This window comes from Canis aureus, chromosome 34 (genome assembly GCF_053574225.1).
Source record: "Canis aureus isolate CA01 chromosome 34, VMU_Caureus_v.1.0, whole genome shotgun sequence".
NCBI classification, from domain to species: Eukaryota; Metazoa; Chordata; class Mammalia; order Carnivora; family Canidae; genus Canis; species Canis aureus.
The window spans coordinates 27,978,916-27,998,236 of NC_135644.1; the positions used below are offsets into that span (position 1 = coordinate 27,978,916).

General features: G+C 39.7%; 1 pseudogene; it reads left to right on the forward strand.

Moving 5' to 3' along the window:
* The first annotated feature begins 18,268 nt into the window (after positions 1-18,268).
* LOC144304649 (small ribosomal subunit protein uS5 pseudogene) lies at positions 18,269-19,084 on the forward strand (annotated as a pseudogene).
* Positions 19,085-19,321: the final 237 nt, after the last annotated feature.

Genomic DNA, 19,321 nt, shown 5'->3' on the forward strand with positions numbered 1-19,321 from the left:
CTGAATAGGCCAGAGGTTTTCAGGGAGACAGAAACTGCATCAGTTATCTTAGCAGAAGAAAATGAGACAGAACTGCCAACTGGCTATTAGAAAATGAAAAAGGCAAGAGGAGGAGGACACTTTGTGTGTTAAACCAAGGTTAGGGGAGCAAAGGGGGTCAATGAAGCTCAGAGGCCCGGAGGAGAGCCTGCAGAGCGGGGACTCGGACTTCTGAGGCTGAAGCACGGTCTGGCTGATTCTGAGTTTTCTGAAAGGAATGTACTGAGGCTGGTTTTAAATAGCACAGAAAAATTGCAGGCTGCAGTGAACGGCTACTTGTGGGATCAGTTGTCATTGCCAGGATAAAGAGCTATCACCTGACTGGATTTGGGTGCAAACAGGAAAGCCCAAGTCCTTTTGAATTCATTCAGCCTTCGGGATTCTCTCTAGGGCCTCTTCTTACAAAATATCATGGAGACCAACTGGCAAAATATACACGAGTTCAACCTCAGTGTCAAAAAAGCACAATACAGATGTGTGAGTTTAAAGCTAAAAGACAGTAGTGTAATAATCATTATGGCCAAACATGGCTACTCATTATCTATGCACACTCTTCTATCCAAATTTGACTTCAGTATAATGACAGAAACCACATTATTCTTTGACTCAACAAAATTCTTCGTTGTTCAAAGACACTCCCAACCTTTTTCAAACAGGTAGATGCAATGTCCCAAAAGTCATTGGGTTCATTTCTAACCTTTTTTTTTTTTTTTTTTTTTTTATGATAGTCACAGAGAGAGAGAGAGAGGCAGAGACACAGGCAGAGGGAGAAGCAGGCTCCATGCACCGGGAGCCTGATGTGGGATTCGATCCCGGGTCTCCAGGATCGCGCCCTGGGCCAAAGGCAGGCACTAAACCGCTGCGCCACCCAGGGATCCCTCATTTCTAAAATATAGCCATGGCATCCCCATTAGTTGAGAATGAGCTAGGAGCTCTCCATAGCCTAATTCCCACGGTCCAGCAATCATCATGTGATCACAAAAATCCCTGAAGATTCTTAATGCAGCATTTTGTCTGTCACTGATATGCACCCCAAGATCACAAAGTGCAATTGCTACTGAGAGATGGTTCTAGTATCTGGAACAAAGTAAACTAATTACTTGACAGACTATTATGCAACATTTAAAAATATGCCCTCCAAAATCAAAACAAAACATGTAAACAAAATTTTGTAAATGCTTCAGGAAGTTAACAAGAGAACATTATATGTAGAGATGTAAAAGAAGAGGAAAAGAGGGAAAATCGGTGGCTGGGAAGAAGGAAAAAGAAGACAACAGGAGAGTGAAAAAGAATGAAGAAGAAAGAAGAAAGCATCTTCCAAAATGGTAACAGTAGTTACTAATTTTATACTCAGAAAAAATTGCATATAAGAGAAGAAAAAATTGCATATAAGTGCTCTACTTGGTTGAGGCAATTTCCTTTGGGCAGGAAGACTCTCTAAACTCCTGGGAAACAAGACGTTCCTCTAAAAGGGAGTCAAGTCCTGTGTTCTCAGCCTAACTTCTGTAAAGCCCTTAGAACAGCACCACACTCAAACTCAACTAAACACAACAAATAGATAGGATTGGACTTACTGTTTCTTTTTATAAAATTCTAGTGTCAAGAATTTTGAAAGGTTTGTAAATATTCGTTAGTATCAGCAGTAATTTATATTGTATATCACTTTGTATCTTTGTCATAGATTTTCCTGGAACCTAAATAACAACAAAAAAAGAAACCTCATAATGTTGTCTGTAGAATTTTGGTAACCTCATTTATTGATGTTGAAATGTTAAGGCTGAATTATTGTTGAATGAACCCCTGTAGAACAGAATGTCCATGTTCTAGCCACCTGGGGTTTTACCATTTGTTCCACATTTGGTTTTACATTTGTTACCTCACCTTCATGTGAACACAGAGAACTGCAAGTTGAGGAGAAAAAAAGCAATTTTCTGCAGAAGTTAATTCCCGTAGCTTCTTGACCAGGAGTTCTGTGGGTAGATATGAAATCTTATGAGTATTTAAGTGGAAGCCATTTTGGGTGCCTAAGTGGCTCGGTCAGATAAGTGTCTGCCTTCACCTCAGGAAAGATCCTGGGGTCCTGGGATTGAGCCCTGCATCGGGCTTCCTGCTTAGTGAGAAGTCTGCTTCTCCCTCTGCGTCTGCTGCTCCCCCTGCTTGTGTTTTCTCACTTACTCACTCATTCTCTCCCAAATAAATAAGATCCTTAAAAGTAAAAAATAAAAAAAAATAAGTAGAAGATATTTTGTTAGTTTTTGGTTTAGTACAAAGGGTTAATATATTGGTTGGCTTGAGCTGTCATTCTGGTTTTCAATTTTAAGTAAAATAATTTACAAGGGGAAAAAGCAATGTGAACTGTCACTGAATTTCCCTTCAAGTTTGGAAGATTGTGATAGGCTTCTCCTTGTTACATAAGGATAAGGAGATGGCATGGTCATAGCTTTAAATGTTCCAATCAGCTGTATAAGTAGCATATTTATACCCCTGTTCATATAGAAAACAATTAGTGATTACATCCAACACTAATCCTTTGCCATAGGAATGTCTTATTCTCAAGTGATTAAATTTTAATAACTAAATAAAATTATGGTACATTCTTGTCTTGCTCTAAGAATGCTAACTAGAACTCAAGCTTGTTGACCTCTGTGAGTTTTTTCTACTGATTGTTAGATTTTGCATGCCTTGGGAGATTTAGGTACTTATGGTTAGAGTCCAAATTAATGTATATAGGTGGTATATGGTGTTTAAGTTAAACTAGTACATTTCAGACTAGCAAATTTTGCTACTTGCAAGGAGGGAAGATATAAATTCCATGATTTTGTCATTGTGGTGACTCATGGATATGCCATTGTGTACCACCTTGCTGCTAAAGAAACTCACAATTTAATATGTGCCTTTAAAAACATGTAAATATAATTTCTCCCGGCTATTTCATTGTTAAGTGATCTGATAAATAATTTAATTGAGATTGTCGCCCTATTTTGAAAAGAACCTTAAATTTTGGCACAAAAATTACTTAAGAACCAAACATATTTTATTTGAATTATGTTATTTATTTATTTTTCCTTTAATTAAATTACAAAGTAATAATAAGCCAAAATAAACTGCAAAATGTTTGTGCACTTAAACATATTCAACGAACTTGCAGGATTGTTGAATTAAAGAATGGTTCAGGAGGACTTTCTTTGAACAACAGAAACAGAGAGACAAAGTAATATGCTTACCTATCAGAGTTAAGCACTCTGATCCATCAAATTCATCCTTGTTAAAATAATGAAGGAACAATATTATCTAAAGCAATAAACTTTAATATATAAATTTCCATAGAAAAAAAGGCTATAATTGAGAAATGTTAGAAAGGGATAAATATCTTATTCCTTTTTTTTTTTTTTCATTTTATATTAAAAAAAAAACACTTCTGGAGCATGTGGGTGGCTCAGTCTTAGGTGTCTGTCTTTTGGTTTCAAGTCAGTCATGATCTCATGAGTTGTGGGATAGAGCCCTGAGTTGGGCTCCACACTCAATGGGAAGGAAATCTCCTTGAAGATTCTCTCCTTCTGCTCCTCTCCTCCCTACCTCAAATGGGTAAATAAATCTTTTTAAAAATTAAAAATAAAATAAAACACTCCTTTAAGTGAGAATTGCTTTTTAAAAACCACTAACATCAAACATCTGCTTTATCAGCTGATTTGCAGCTAAGTAATATAGAATACAGAAAAAAGAACCCATCAAGTTTGCACAGTGATGCCAGTAAAAACAACAAGAATGACAACAAAACCTTAATCTCTATTAAAGCTTCCTGTGAATACACTGGAAAATTAAGCATATGAAAATATTCCCAATCATAAGAAGTGAAAAAAAGAAAGAATTAAGAAGATAAGGGATCCCTCGGTGGCGCATGCAGCGATTTGGCCCCTGCCTTTGGCCCAGGGCGTGATCATGGAGACCCTGGACCGAATCCCACGTCGGGCTCCCGGTGCATGGAGCCTGCTTCTCCCTCTGCCTATGTTTCTGCCTCTCTCTCTCTCTCTCTGTGACTATCATAAATAAATAAAAATTAAAAACAAAAAAGAAGATAAAATACCAAGAGCAATCTGGCCAATTGAAATGAGTGGAGAAGAATAAAATTGCAAATCGAAAACTAAAACTGCAAAATTTGTTGTACCAACTAAGCAAATGGAACCCAACTATTCATGTGGGAGCACTTGAGACCAAGTAGATGACTAGAGGACTTGCTCAAATTACAATACAATGTATGTTCCTAATCAAAAAATTCTAAACCCAACTTGAGCTGAGCTAATACTTCATTCTATTTATACTTCCACTTAATTTGTCGAAGAAAATTGTTAATCAACCCACACAACTAGTTATTTGAAATCACCTAAATAAAACAGTTGATTGAGATGTCTGGGTGGCTCAGACACTGAGCACCTGCCTTTGGCTCAGGGTATGATCCTGAGGTCTTGGTATCGAGTCCTACATCGGGCTCCCCTCAGGAAGCCAGCTTCTCCCTCTGCCTGTGTCTCTGTGTCTCATGAATAAATAAATAAACAAAATCTTAAAAAAAATAAAACAGTTGATTGAGAGTAGGGGTTTTTCACTTTTCAACCAGCTGTTTTGTCATTTAAGAGATGCTGTGCTAAATGGAGTAGTTTCTAAGGAAAGTTCTATTGATCTTACCCATTTTAGCCCTTGTTAAGAGTAAATGCAATAGACCACCAGGAAAGGGATCAGAAGACTGCTTTAGTAAAGATGACATTTAAGTCTGTGCCAGTATAAAGCTGGCTTTAAAAAGCTCCCATCAACAAGCCTAAAGCCAGACAATCAGCCATTATTATTCTATAGAAATGGAGGATGTTAATCAAACTGCTTATGTCACTAGGGAAAAGGGGTGGACCTTCTAAGTCACCACAGTCAGGTTGGTCCTGTTTATGGGGCCATTGCCCCTAGGAATCTCCACTCTTCTGTCTGCAGATAGCTATGGAGCAGATGTCTTAGAGGTGATACTATTCTTTCTGTAACTCTCTAAAATATCAGTCAACATTTTCTATTCCTAATGATGATATATTTTTTAATTGCTTCATAATAAAATGAATGGTTTGAGTTTAAGAACACAAGTAACTTCAGGCATCCTCTGCTATTTGGCAGTTCGTGTTACACCACTTTGCTTTTAAGAAAGATCTACATTAATATCTAGTTTTGCTAACCAAAAGAAACCCAAAGAGGATTCTTACTTTAAGAAAATAAAGGCAAAAAGTGAAAATAGAGATACTGCTTTAGAGAGACAATACACACCGTGAGCAGTGACAATGGCCCTGCCAAGCTCCTTCCCAGGACTGCACTCAGCGTCTCAGCTGCAAGCCACCGTAGCTTTAAACTGTGTCTGGGGGCATCTGTGCTTTATCTCAATTTGTTTTGTGCATCTGTGAGTGAGATGTATCTGAAGGTATCAGAAAAACCTAAGAGAAGTTATTTTTTGGGTCTGGGAATGCTCAAAATTTTTCCATATAAATTAACAATAATTGCTTCTTCCCTTCACACCGTTCAGCTTACGAAGGTTTAATAGGCACGCTCTACATTGGAACAGTGGGAGCAACCTATATAAGAAAGGAAATTTTACTTTCTTTGCCTCATTATCTCTGTTGTACAGAAGCGAAAGTAAATATTGCTAGTCATACTAAGCAGGGATATTTTAAGGATCATGGGCGCGAGTTATAGAGCTCTCAAAGAATGGTGCTATGGAAATATATCCCATTGCTACATTTTAAACAAATGGGATTTCAGGCCCTTCAGAGAGTTGGATAATCCCTTCAAATCCTTAAAGATTTGAATAATAGCTATAAGTAATACTGGTATTTAGTAAATATAATTTGATAACTGTATAAAGATATAATCCTATGTAACTACACTTTCACAAAGGACAGTGAAGGAAACAAAAAGTTATAATACTCTGATTTCATCAAGTCATGTGATAAAATGAAGAGGCAGCTTTAATGCTAAAGAGATTTCCGGGAATTGTTGGGGACGGGAAGGAATATAAAAATAGTCCAGTAGAGGGGGTCATGTGGGGCACAGACATAGGGGCAGTGTTGACACAAAGCAAAGGATCAAGAGGCATCACCACCCTGAGCCCCGTATTTGTGACAGCAGGCATTAGCGGTATTGGTAGATGCTTAGGGACATATTTGTCAAAGTACATATCGGCCCTGATGTTTGGCCACAACACATGTGTTTCTGTGGTGCTTTGCCGTCATGATGCAGTCGTTGGGGGTGGTCTCTGGTGTCTGACTTTCAAGATTCAAATCTCAGCCTAGACATATATTGACCATGTGATATAGAAATGTCACCCACTTCCCCTCTATCTTCATAGCTCCTTTTGAAAAATGAAGTAAATTTTTCAAAAATGAGTGATAAAATTGAAATAATATTACTGTCTACTTCTGAAGGCTTTCATGTAAATATATGTTGAGGACTTAAAACAGTGGGACAGGTGTGTGTGGGAATATTAGACATTTAGAGACAGAAACACTAACATTTCTGTACACCATTGTATCACTAATTAATGAGCCAACTAATTAATCCACAAGTATTACTGAGGACCCACAATGTGTTCAAGGTCTATAGAGATTTCAAGGTGTGCAAAGGACCACCTACAAATCTGAAATTGGTCTTTTTGGCAAGCTAGTGCAACAAACACCAACTGAAAAAACTCTAGTATTGATATAATATGAAAATTAAAGAGGCTCTTCCAAAAAAACCCCAAAACCTATTCCAATCACTTAAAGATCATGCTTTATGAGGGTAAACTAGTTCCCATTGATTCTAACATGACAAATGTTGAGCTGTAATCATAATATTCAGATGCAGAGACCCACGCTAGCCTCCTGTGTAGCCACGGTAACCACTTTTTCTTTTCTAAGGAAAACATAGGGGACACCTGGCTAGCTCAGTGGTTGAGCACCAGTCTTCGACTCAGGGCGTGATCGTGGAGCCCCCGGGATCGAGTCCCACGTTTGGGCTCCCTGCATGGAGCCTGCTTTTCCCTCTGCCTGTGTCTCTGCCTCTCTCTGTGTGTCTCTCATAAATAAATAAATAACATCTTTAAAAAAAACAATAAAAAAAGAAAACATAGATTTGGGTTTGTAATGCTCCATTTGAGGCTCTGTTGCCGCTTCCATTATAAACTTTATGGTATTCCAGATTATAACTTGTCACCTTTAATTTGCATCTAGATAAAACGTTAGCATATGTTTGTCAGCTTTAATGTAAACTATTATTTTATTTATTAATTTTAAAGATTTTATTTATTTATTCATGAGAGACACACACAGAGAGAGGCAGAGACATAGGCAGAGGGAGAAGCAGGCTCTATGCAGGGAGCCTGACATGGGACTCGATCCTGGGACCCTTGGACCATGCCCTGAGCCCCTAGGCATCCCTAAACTATTATTGTAGGGAAAAAAAGTCTGAATGAGTAAAATAAGGAGTTTGTAGTCTTGAACAGCCTTTGAAGAGTTACAAATAAAATAACCACTCCTCTTTTCTGACCTTCAGTTTGACAATGTGGTAGATGCATTCAACTGTCTACAAATCTTTAATATGAGCATAAGCCATTTTAATATGGATTCTCAAATGTCTAAATTTGAAGCATTGTAAGAGCCTGGTGGATAAGAAAATTAATTTTCTTTGGAAATATATATTTAAATACATATAATGATAATTTAAAATTCTTCGAACACATACTCTTTGTCTTGGATTGCACGGGAATATATTTTTTGTATGCTTACTTAACCCTTGCAATAATCCTGTAAGGGAATTCTTATCCTCATTTCTCAGATAAGGAAATTGAAGTACAGGGAAGTTAACTAATTTGCTAAGGTCACATTGCTAAGGAGAGGAAGGACCAGGGTATGAACCTTGTTCCACTTAACTCCAAAATCCTATTTTAATCGTGATGAAATGCTGACTATTTAGAGACACACCATCCTCACAGATACCTACGGGGTGGCAATATGGTGTCAAGATTCAGCATATTGAGGCTCTGGGCTCAGTCTGCCTGAGACAAAACTCTCACCTCTGCCACTTACTAGCTGTATGGTATCAGGTAAGTACTCAGGATGTATCTAGTAGGTGCTAGATAAATATTAGATCTTATTGTTTTCAGAATACGTAGCATTGGAGCAGGAGGTCACTGCAAGGAGGGAGTCATAGGAGTCATGTCAGAGAAATTGGGAGACAAGTATACAAATCCTGTAGGATTTTGAAGGCCATTGTAAGGACTTTGGCCTTTACTTTGGATGTAATAAAAAGACACGAGAGAATTCTAACAAGAGAAGTGTCAGGATCTAACTAGGTTTTCTTGACTGCTCTGGCTGCTGGATGGAAATACACTGCAGGAGGGCAAAAGTAAAAGCAGGGAGACCAGTTAGTATCTCTTGCAGAAATCCAAGAGAGAAATACCAGTGGTTTAGACCAGAATGATAACAACAAAGTCAAGAAAAAAGTGGTTAGATTATGCAATCATAGGATTTATTGATATATTGGATATGAAGAATGACAGAAGAAAGAATATTTAAAAATGACTAACGTTCTAGCTTGAGCACCTGAAAGATCAAGATTAATGACTTCAATAATTAATAACTAATAATATTAATAATTAATGCCTTTGATAATTTCATTTCTTATAGCTAAAATTAATTCTACTCCTGGATTTTCTCTATACTGGTAAATGTGCTAAGGATTAAATAAAGACCACCAACTGACTCTTCTAGACAAAGGATATGAGACAAATCTTTTAATAAATTGTCTGGCTTTCTGATTCCACAATCTCATTGTTCTGTTAATAAAAGAACCAATGACTTGACGAGTTACAGAGGGATAGGTGTCTAGAACACAAGGAGAGGCCATCATGAGGCGTACCTTGATCTATTATGTGAGTAACAGATCTGTTAAACTCCGAGGTAGAAGTATGAAATATTGTTGAATCTCTCTTCACATTAGTTAAGCAGTCTGGAAAGATCCCATTGTCCCTTGTCCTTTTCATGTATTCAAGGTCCAATCTTGACCAGTAGAGAATTCTCGTCTTCTATCTAAGCCAAAGCTTTCATATCTCACATCACCAGCTGGCTCCACCCAAGTGTGTGGAAGTGTGTGCACCTGCCATCAGCATATCACCCCACAATCTTAGGTAAACTCCCTCATGGCCTGGACACTACCAGGGCAGCTGAAGCCTGGCTCCTTCAAAGCATCCCTTAGCCCAAAAAGAAGCTTCTACATTCTTACCACACCTCAGTGGTAAGATTTTTCTGTGTGTGCCACCACCTTCTCCCCGGTTTTCTTTGCTTTTGTTCAGGCTCAGAGTGGATCAGCAAGTTCACTGACCAAGCAGATGTCAGACGAAGGGAAATGCAGCCTAGCAGGGATCTTCGATCTGTATGGTGATGATTCCCTTGGATAGTCTTTCTCTGGCTTAGACTTGTGGGGATCACAACATTCCTGATAACCCAGATCTCCCTGAATCTTCCTCTGCTTTTTTTTTTTCTACCTTTTATTTTTTAATAGTCTGGTATGGAATTTGGGTACTAACAGTTGGATGGAGATATCAAAATTAGCCCATAGGCCAATAAATATTAATCTCTGAGGGAGAGTGGGCTAGCCTCTACTATTGCCAGCTCTCTTCAGAACAGGGGACACATAGAATTTCTTTGTCTGTAGCTTTAGGTCCAAATTAGTAGTTTAAAGGCTATAGTAATAATAATAATAATAATTTTAAAAATCCCACTCATATCCAACTACATATATTTAAAATTCTGAAAACTTCCCAAATGGTGTTACTGAAAACAGATACTCCAAGAGTGAGTAGGCAAATAGCTGTATTACTTAGACCCACTACAAGAGGTGATTTGTGGAGAGTAATTTGAAAAACCAGTGTTCAGTAGTCCTTTGATCACACACTCACACACACAAAAAAATACACACACATCACCATCACCACTCTCATGTTCAAGGATATAGCAGAATGAACATATCCGTTCCTTGCAAAATGGGTATGCCATGGTCCCAAAATGGAAGACGTGAAAACATTTGCAAACTACTGAAATCTGGACACAGCCTGTTGGGTGAGACTTGGTCATTAATGATCAGAATTTTACAGTTGCCCCCACCCTCCAGCTGACCCCTGGAATGGTAGGCAGCCAGGATCACAGCTACAGGGAGTACAATCAGATGTGTATTTAAGATCTGGTTCTAGTGATTCCCCACCTTCTTCTTTTTTTTTTTTTTTAAAGTCTCTATGTATTTATTCATGAGAGACACAGAGAGAGAGGCAGAGACACAGGCAGAGGGAGAAGCAGGCTCCATGCAGGGAGCCCGACGTAGGACTGGATCCCAGGACCCTGGGATCATGACTTCGGCTGAAGGCAGATGCTCAACCACTGAGCCACCCAGGTGTCTCCTCCCCTTCTCTTTCTACAGAGGGAAGCCCATTTGGCTCAAAAAGTGGTTCCCTATTGGGATTCTTTCTAATTGTTGTTTTACTCTGATTGGCTACTCTCATTATCTGTCCTTTATCTGTCCTTGTTTTGTCACCAAATTGTATGTAAGTGAAGCATCCTTGTAAGTTGATTTGAGTCCTTGTTTAGGAAATAAGAGTTCCAAATACTGAGACAGAGTTGCTGGTCTTCCCCTGTACTCCACACGAGTTAACTGTAGGCTCAGCCCCAGTAAGCAAGAAAGGAGGCCTTTTTTCTCGCTTTGTTTACTTTGAATAAGTAGTTCCTGATCTGTGCTTCTTTGAGTGTAGTTCTTGGTAGCAATGCTTCCTAGAAATGATGGACCCCCTGAGTAAGCATTGTTTAACATGACACATTCGCACTGACAAACAATCAACATGCCAAATACTTCTTTCCTGCAATATGCATCTCCAGAAAAGTCTGATCGTGTATCTAAAATAATTAGATTTTGTTCAGTAATCAAACTCAATCAAATGAATTCTGTGTGAACTACTTTTATTCCCACGATGAGAAATGTGTGTCATATCCTCTGTAAATTTGCATATTTTTCCATAAACCTAAAACCAATCAATTTTGAAGAGTTATGATAATATAAAGAATCCGAGGCAATTACATGTCTTTTAAACAGGGATTCTAAATGCATTTCACTGCTGGTATTCATGTAGTAAAGTAGTCAAAACTTCTTTAACCCTTTTCATGACATCTCAATTAAGCTGTAATGATTGAGGCTCAAGACATTTCTTAGGATTAATGACCGGCTGGGAAAGTGGATGGCCTGAGGTGAAGCCAAGGACCATTAATTCCCTCTGGTCATTAATCCCCCAGGAAATGCCTTAGGCCTGGCTTGATATTAGCATTACAGGCTGCAAATATACTGCTGAATTTCCTGATTGGTTTTAAAATAATTTATTAAGATGTCATATTTTAATTTCTGCCCTGTATACTCAACATTTCCAAATTTTCATTCCTGGGTTTTCATCCTACCATGTCAATTGCAGGGACATAATAGAAATGGTTTCATTGGTCATATTGTACATTTTCTTTGAAACAGTCAAAACATGTTAAGGTTATTTTTGAAACTGAAGTTCCAAATGGACATTTGTCCTTGTGATGCTGTTTGCTAGTGAAAATCTGGGCCACGACAGTAAATGGCATTTATTCAAGTATGTGTGGGGAATGTTCTATCTGCTATCACCTAAGTTTATGAAAGGTGTTGAACCCTTCCTCTATCTTTGCTTGATGTCAATTGCATATAAATCCGCCTTTAATTACAAACAGAATATCCACACTTCAGTCTTTTGTTAGAAAATAATAGAAACTTGGTCATAGGTCATAGAAATAATATTTATGGGAATTGTCTAAAACATGTGCGTTCATCCATTCGTCCAGACACTTAAGTTTCTTTTTTTTTTAATTTTTTATTTATTTATGATAGTCACAGAGAGAGAGAGAGAGAGGCAGAGACATAGGCAGAGGGAGAAGCAGGCTCCATGCACCGGGAGCCCAATGTGGGATTCGATCCTGGGTCTCCAGGATCACGCCCTGGGCCAAAGGCAGGCGCCAAACCGCTGCATCACCCAGGGATCCCTCTTAAGTTTCTTTCTAAATAATGAGACATTGAAGTTTGGAGTAGAATCGCTTTTCCTGAACTGTACTGTAGGGTTATCCCTCTATTAAATTTGAGAATGTTTATTTTTTAGAAAATCTAACAAAACTGGTTTTTACCACCGGCATGCTGTCAGACATTGCTTATTACATTGCGGGGTCCTCTTATGAGGACCAGGAGAAAATTTTGAGACTTCGTATCAGAAACACCTGGAATTAACCCAAGCAGTCAGTGTCTTTTTACCCGTTGGAAACCAAGAAACTTGCAGCTGATCTTGTTTCTCTGGTCTGGCTGCTAGAAGGCATGAAGTGAAAATTGCAAGATGGAGCTGACAAAATTCTTAGAGCAATCTTGGGCACAATCTTTACTTTGGACTTTGTTTTACCCTCTCTTCCCCTAGTTCATCTTCTTCTCTTATTTACCCTCAAGTCCGATGGTGATGTATCTTTGTCAGCTCCTGCTAATTCTGTTCAGACTAAGATGGGATATAAGGAACTAGTTAATTAATTAATTAGTTAGTTAAGTAATTATTAACTGCACCGAGCAACGAGCCTTTCCCTCCTCCCCAGTGCAATGCCCACTTGCACTCACTCCTGACCTGCCGTCTCGTCTTCCTGTGACGTGCCTTCAGCCAGCCCATCCGCCTCACGATGCCTGGCAGGGCAAACCTGGAGGGAGTCCCCAGGCAGCCTCACGGTACCTGAAGGTAGAAGTCCCCGGGCTCTCTCCCATCTGGTCACCAATTCAGCGAAATAAGTACCCTGGTTCCCCACTGCTCAAAATTACTGTTAATCGTTGAAAGATACTTTTTTTTTTGGAAAGATACTTTTTATAACAAATCATTGCTTCTATCTTTTCAAATAAATCTCTGTTAACTAAAGTTTTCTACGGTAGAGTATCTACTTAAAATTGTACATTTCTAAGAACCATAATCCACCTGGTAACACAAAATGTCAAGTATAAATAGTTGCTTATTAAGTTCTACTTATATTAAAACATTAGTAAAGAGTGTTTCTTAATGGGGGGGGGAGGAGGAGTACTAAAAATAAATTAGATAAGGGACAACTAGATTCCACCGCCCACTCCAGAAAAGAGCAATGACCCCTTCAGGGGCAATCTGGAGACTCTGATTTGGCCAAGGGACATTATCATGCAAAGGACAAGGACTGTCTGTCCATCTCTCCAGCTACCTACTTCTCTTTCTCCATCCATATATTTGATCATTGCCATGACATCCTTGAGTAAATTGAAGGTCAACTCAGGAAATGCAACTTGGACTTACTGATCCGAGCCGCGAAATGACAACACGAGGTCGGAAGTCTGTCCTCAGATCAATGCCGCATGTGTGTGTGTTCCTGAAGCACATGGTATACGCTGGGTCTGTCTGGCAGAAACATTTGTGCTTAAAATACAGCCTGACAGTTCCCCGCCATCTTGCAAAACAGTGTGGCTTATTTAGAACAAATCTGTTATGACTGACCAAGAAAGATGCATGTGTGTTTCTGAGCCTCTTCCTATGAATAGGCAAAAGGACCATCTGGGCACGTGGCATTTACACATCTTTGAGCAAAGTTAGCATTTCTGCCTCTCAGTGAAATCCATCTCCCAGGGACTCTGTGGGTTTGTGATGCTTCCTGTAGAATGGAGGAGGAAAACAAATGCACTTCAGTAAAACAGAAGTATCTTTTTTTTTTCATCTGTCATAGCCACAGTTTGATAGTATCTGTATTTCATTTTCACTTCGGAATATCACAAGAGGGAGAAATGGCAGGAAGCAAGTTGCTTCCACATGGTTGTGAAAGAGAGTTGTTATATTTGGTTGCTCTCTGTGGCACATCTCCGTGAAAAAAAAAAAAAAATCTAGCTACCATCCTGGTGGTGGGGGGAAAAAGAAGTAAGTCTTTATCTTCTACTGAGAAAAATTATTGCTAAAATAATATGGGTGATCATGGTGACATTTCCTCTTTGTGCATCTATATTAAAAATCAATCTGACATACGATCCAGACAAATACTTATGTTTATCATAAAACACCTATTTTATTTGGCAATGCAGAATACTCAGAGAAAATATGGATTAGACTCAATTATTTTGTAATTAAAAGTTATTAAGGTCCAGGGACGCCTGAGTGGCTCAGTGGTTGTTTGTCTGTCTTTGGCTTCTAGTGTGACCCCGGGGTCCCGGGATCGAGTCCCACATCGGGCTCCCCGCAGGGAGCCTGCTTCTCCCTCTGCCTGGGTCTCTGCCTCTCTCTCTGTCTCTCATGAATAAATAAATAAAATCTTAGAAAAAAATTAATAAGGTCCAAAAACTTTCTAATATTTCTAATATTAAGGAATTCAAGGCACTTTGCTTGGTCATAGAACAGCGTGATTTTTAAGGAAAATCTGCCAAAATTTATACAGCCAAACAAATTATTGGCCATTGCTAGGAATATTTATTTTACTCAGAATATTTTGTATTTTCTCTTTAAAAATGACTTTCTAACATATGGTTGATTATTTTCACTGTCCTTGAGAGAAACATTTCTTTCATCCTAGGATAATGAATTAATTTAGAAGAGAGCCAAACTTAAGCAAGTATACTAAAAAGAAGGGTGGTTAACTGGGAATTTACATTCTTGGTTAAAGGAAGTGTGTGAATATAAAACAATGAGGCTGATCTCAAATGTCCTTTCAATTCTAAAATTTGACATGACATCCCCTCTCTGAGATAATCTCTTGCAACTTGCAAATTCAGAGAGCAATTCTAAAAGAGGAGTGCCAAAATGTTTTAGTGCAATGGCAACACTGTTAAATTTCATGGAGAGCTTCCTGAGGGTGCCATTTTGAAAGACAATCACATGTTGTCACACACGATTGTTGAGAAAAATTGTCAGTCCCATTGCTTTCTAGTCACATATTTTACTTAAGCTTTACTTGTTTTCCTTCTATGAACTGAAATCCTGAATGGACTAAATTGTTGCCAAATCTAACATCTTTTAATTCAAAACAACTTCCCCTTAGTCCTTCTTTTCCTCTTTGTTTCTGTAGTCCCTCCCATGGTCTAGGTCAGGGGTAAGCCATTTGAGGGGGGTCAGATATTAAATACATTCGACTTTCTGGGCCAACAGGCAAGATCAAGAATATAATGCAGGTACTTATATAACTAGAGAATAAAGTCTTGACCTGTTCTCCCAGTTTGCCTGGAATGTGTGTTGCAAGTAGTAGGGATGCTCTGTGACTGGTTTCTATCTAAAGAAGACTTTCTCAGGATGATGAAAGACTAAACTAATGGGGAGGAGCCCAGCAGGTAGTACAGTAGGTGGCTGCCATGGTCATTTTTACTGTCTGTCCCAGTGAAATCCAGATCTAGTGCAGCCTTCTCAACTTGGGCTGTTGCCCAGGGAACAGGTCACTCACTAGACTGAGTTTGCCATTTTGTGCTTACCATTTGCCAATAGCAGAGTGTCACCTTCAATGTGAAGGTGACAATTGGCACAGACCTTGAGTGGTAGCAAGGTGTGACTGGGGAGACAGTTGTTGGGTATGGAAAAGGAATGGGGAAGGATTTCCCCTATGCCTTCCACCTGAACCTTGGTCTCCATGACTCTTAGTGCTAGCTTGCTGGGATATGCCCAGAGATAGTACAAAAGCAGGCAGCAGGCCAGATTTAGCCCACTCACAATTTGTCAACCCATGGTTTACAGACTCGCTTGTCTCCAATCCTGGTTTTACTAATTCCCAAGAAGGGTTCCTCTCTCTGAGAAATAGTCTTTTCTACAGAAAATAGATAATAGGCATAAAAAAAAAATTTACAATCATCCTCAACAATTTGGGGGAGGATGTAGCTGCTATTTCATCCAATGAATTATCTATATGTTTATCCCACATCCTTCCTTTAGCAGTTCCTCATAAGGTCCCAATTCTCTTCATGAATAATGGGGTCTAGGCAGACTCTTAGGTGGTTCTCCATTCCTTTCCTAGTGACTTCTGTGGTTTATAATGGGGGCCAGCAAACTACAGCCTGTGGGACAAAACCAGTCACCCCCTCCCCATTTTTGTATGGCCCACGGCTAAGAAAGATTTTTTTACATTTTTATGTGGTTGGAAAGAAATCAAAAGAAAAATACTATTTGTGACACATGAGAATTTATGAAATTCAAATTTCAATGTCCATAAATAAAGTTTTATTGGAACATAGCCATGCTTACTCATTTACATATTATCTATGGCTGCTTTGCACTAAACGACAGAGTTGAGTAGTTGCGACAGAGACCGTATGGCCTGCAAAGCCTAAAATATTTACTATCTGGCCCTTTACAGAAAAAAAAATTGCCAACTACTTGCTTAGCGTATGGCTCTGAAATCAGACTGTGTTCAAATCCCTTCTCACCATTTTTAGTACTGCGTCCTCCTGGACAGTTTACCTAACCTCTCCTTACATCAGTTCCTCCATCTACGAAACAGGGACATAGCAACACTTAGTTCATAAATCGATGTGAAGAAGAGCTGCATTTATCTCTGGAAGCAACTTAGACCAGAGACATTCAATAAATGTTAGCTTTTTAAAAAAAATATTATTTATTCATGCATGAAAGACACACAGAGAGAGGAGAGACATAGGCAGAGGGAGAAGTAGGCTCCCTGCGAGCTGGATGCAGGACTGGATCCCAGAACCCCGGGATCTCGCCCTGAGCCAAAGGCAGCCACTCAAGCACTGAGCCACCCAGGTGCCTAATGTCATCTTCTTTATTGTGCTTCTCTGAAATTGGATCTTATTTATATAAATACACATAATAATGAAACAAGTATGGTTTTCCACCTATAAACAGCAATCAGATCCCAAAACGTTGAAGTTTTCACATGGAGTGCAGTGGTATTTTATACATTAATAAGAAACACTTAGTTGCCACTATATATTTGTATAGGGCCGTGAAAGGCAACATGACTCCTTCTAGAAGCTGTCAGTATACTGAGGGAGCAAAGTTCCAACGTGTGAAACAGACATACCTTTAAAAGATGACTTTATCAACAATTTTAGAAAATATACATTTTTCCTACTACTTTATTTTCTTTAAAGATTCTATTTATTTATTTGACCGAGCATAGCACGAGCAGGCTTCCCACTGAGCAGAGAGCCCTGCATGGGGCTTGATCCCAGGACCCTGGGATCATGACCTGAGCCAAAGGCAGACACTGAGGCACCCAGTCATCCCTCCCTACTACTTTAATAGCAGCTCTGTATATTAAATTATCATGAAATATTCTATTATTGAACTTAATAATAAACAAAATCAACAAACAGAAATCAGTTGCATTTCTATACGTTAACAACAAACTGTCTGATAGAGAAATTAAGAAAGCAAACAATCCCATTTACAGTTGCATCAAAAAAAAAAATATCCCACTCAGGAATGAATCTAACCAAAGGGAAAGACCTGTACACTGAAAACTGTAAGACATTGATGAAGGAGATTGAAGATACATGTAAATGGAAAGACATTCTGTGTTCTTGGATTAGAAGAGTTAATTGTGAAATGTCCATACTATACAAAGCCATCTACAGATTCAATGCAATCTATCAAAATGTCAGTGGCTTTTTCCATGGCAGTAGAAGAAACTATCCTAAAATTTGTATGGAGCCACAAAAGACCATGATTATCCAAAGCTATCCAAAGAAAGAACAGAGTTGTGGTCATCACACTTCCTAATTTCAAGCTATATTACAAAGCCGTAATTACAAAGTTACAAACTAATCAAAGCACTATGGCACTGACAAAAGCACGGGTGCACTGACCAGTGGAACAGAATATAAACCCATACATAAGCCCCCATGTATACAGTCAACTAATTTTTGATAAGGGAGCCCAGAACACACAATGGAGAAAGAATATCCTCTTTAATAATGCTGTTGGGAAAACTGGATAGCAACATGTACAAGAATGAAACTGGACCCCTACCTGACATCACTCCCCAAAATTAACTTGAGCTGGATCAAAGACTTAAATATAATACCTGAATCCATTTAAAACTCCTAGAAGAGAACAGAAAAATGTATCCTTGACATTAATCTTGGCCATAATTTCTCAGATAAGACAGCAAAAACAGCTTCTTCTCCGAGAGAACACCACATGGCAGATGACGCCGGTGCTGCGGGGGGACCCCGGGGGCCCGGGAATGGGAGGCCGGCCGCGGTCGGGGTCGGGGTCGGGGTCGGGGCCGGGCCGGGGACAAGGAGTGGATCCCCGTCCCCGGCTGGCCGCCGAGTCAAGGACATGAAGATCAAGTCCCTGGAGGAGATCTCTCTCTTTTCTCTGCCCATCAAGAAATCTGAGGTCATTGCCTTCTTCTTGGGGGCATCATCCCTTAAGGATGAGGTCTTGAAAATCATGCCCGTGCCAAAGCAGACCCGAGCCGGCCCGCGGACCAGGTTCGAGGCATTTGCTGCCATCGGAGATGACAACGGACACGTGGGTCTGGGCGTCAAGGGCTCCAAGGAGGTAGCCACCGCCATCCGTGGGGCCGTCATCCTGGCCAAGCTTTCCATCGTCCCGAGCGACGAGGCTACTGGGGGAACAAGATCCGCAAGCCCCACACTGTCCCAGGCAAGGTGACTGGTCGCTGTGGTTCTGTGCTGGTGCGTCTCATCCCTGCCCCCAGAGGCCCTGGCATTGTCTCTGCCCCTGTGCCCAAGAAGCTACTGATGATGGCTGGTATTGACGACTGCTACACTTCCCCCAGGGGCTGCACTGCCACCCTGGGGAACTTTGCCAAAGCTACTTTTGATGCATCTCCAAGACCTACAGCTATCTCACCCCTGATCTCTGGGAAGAAACTGTGTTCACCAAGTCTCCCTATCAGCAATTCACTGACCATCTTGTAAAGACCCACACCAGAGTCTCCGTGCGGAGGACCCAGGCTCCAGCTGTGGCTACCACATAGTTTTATACAAGAAAAATAAAAGTGAATTAAAGCTTGTTAAAAAAAAAAAAAAAAGACAGCAAAAACATAAGCAACTAAATCTAAAATAAACAAGTGGGACAACATCAAACTAAACAGCCTCAGCACAGCAAAGGAAACAAGAAATTGAAATGGCAACTTTTAGGGGCAACTGGGTGGGTCAGTCAGTTAAGCATCTACTGTCGGCTCAGGTCATGATCTCAGGGTCCTGGTATGGAGCCCCG